Here is a 1,818-nt window from a genome sequence, read left to right on the forward strand (position 1 = left end):
TGCATTCTTCAATAGTGTTTTTTCACTTTTAGTTTTTGACACACTGTGATGTGTAAAATGAAAAAAATATAAAATAGGGCTTGTCCACAGTGGGCTAAATCTTTAATTCTCTTAAGAACATTAGTGGATTTTTAAAAGGCATTCTATACTACTGTTTGGTATGTGCGTAATTTTTTTTTGTTGTTGGGGGGATGGTTGGTGATTAGTATGTTCTCTAGAAGAGACAGAACTTGTGATTTTTTTTTTTTTTTTTTTTTTGCTGCAAAAAGCTTTATTTCCATTTGTCCCAAGGCTTGGGAGAGGGGTCAAGGGCGGTTAAAAAGCTGCCCAGTGGCTGCAGAGTGGGGCTTCAGGAAAAGCTCTGACGCCAGAGGGGCTCCTCAGAGGCCGCTGGACTTCGGAGACTCCTGTTCATGCTCGAGGGTGAGCCTTTCAAAGAGATAATCGCCCAGCCCAGCCTGCGGAGCAGCCAGCCTGCGGCGGTTGGTCAGGTGGTCGCCCATCTGCTTGATGAGTTTCACCTGCTCCTACAGGAAGCAGCTCTCCCGGAAGTCGTAGGGGTGGGAGTCTGCGCAGGCGGAACCCAGGGCGCGCAGATCCGATAGTGCCTGGTTCAGGTTCTTCTCCCTAAGAATGGCGGCTTCCACAGCGTCCTGGGTTTCACCCCACTTATCTTGAGAAGGCTTCCGCACATCTTGGAAAAGGGCGTGGCTCCAGCACCGGTTTTGCATTTTCAAGAGACGCTGGGCGCCCTCGCGCTTTTCCTCGGCCAATTCCTGAAGAAAGTGTCCCACGCCGTGCAGAGCCGCATCCTCGGGGTCGAAATAGGAGCCCAGAGAGAGGTAAGTGCCCGCCCCGCATCTTGGACGGCGGCCTCCTCCTCGGTGGAATAATTCTGACGAATCTGGGAGCTCATGGTTGATTGGTAGTAAGGAGCTAAGCGCAAAAAATGGTGTTGGCTGGTCCTGGAGGCCGAGGATAGCTGAGTGGCTGATTCCAAAGGTTGTGACTGGAAAAAAGGTTGGAGGGTGGTAGAGGCTGGAGCAAGGAAGGTCCCTGGGTCTGTTCATTCCAAACACTGTTGAAGCAAAAGAGAGATATGCAGGACAGCTGAGCGCACTGCCTAAAGTGATTTTTTAAAAAAGAATCACATTATGGTAAACCAAATTATAAATAGGCAATAATTTATTAAAGTCTAAATGAAAAGTTTCCTCTGTTAAAGAGAGTACTGTTAGATGGCATCCTGCTCTCTGAATGCTCGGGGCTAGAAGGTGCTTTTTGATAGTGTGTCCTCACCTCTGAGCCCTAACCAACATAGAGATGGAAAAAATCATTTGGCTATATTAATGTTCCTCAAGCTGCTGTTGAGAAAACTACATGAAATTGGAGGAAACTTTGTCCATGTGAATTCGACCCTACCTAAGAAAACAGCTTCAGGGCCTTTAAGATGCAAAAGCCGTATTCTGATTGCCAGAGCACATGTGAAGTGTTCAATCTCTTCCTCAGAATTTGGCTTCCCCTGTAGATTTCACGACAGGGAAGAATCTACTGAGCAGCATTCCGGCTGTTACATTAGCCTCTTATGAATTTGTATGATGTTCTTTTGTTTTTGAGAAACTGATCTCTGCCTAGGATAGTCACAAAATCCAATTTCTGAGCCTTTAGAACTGAAGCCCCATTTCTGGATTAAGATGCTCTCTTCTGAGGCCTCTAGGCCTCTACCTAGTGATGACCGTCTCTGGACACACCCCTTCAATCTACACAATTCTTCTGGCTCATCTGTGTTTTATTGTTGTTATTTCGTTTGTTCTGTGTGTG

The 1,818-nt window shown here is 46.5% G+C and overlaps 1 pseudogene across 1 annotated transcript; it reads right to left on the reverse strand.

Annotated features, from left to right (window-relative positions):
• Positions 1 to 380: 380 nt before the first annotated feature.
• Positions 381 to 916, reverse strand: LOC309824136 (ferritin light chain-like; annotated as a pseudogene). Its single transcript has one exon. The product of its transcript is annotated as a ferritin light chain-like (transcript).
• Positions 917 to 1,818: the final 902 nt, after the last annotated feature.

This window comes from Grampus griseus (genome assembly GCF_964374135.1).
Source record: "Grampus griseus genome assembly, chromosome: 6".
NCBI lineage: Eukaryota > Metazoa > Chordata > Mammalia > Artiodactyla > Delphinidae > Grampus > Grampus griseus.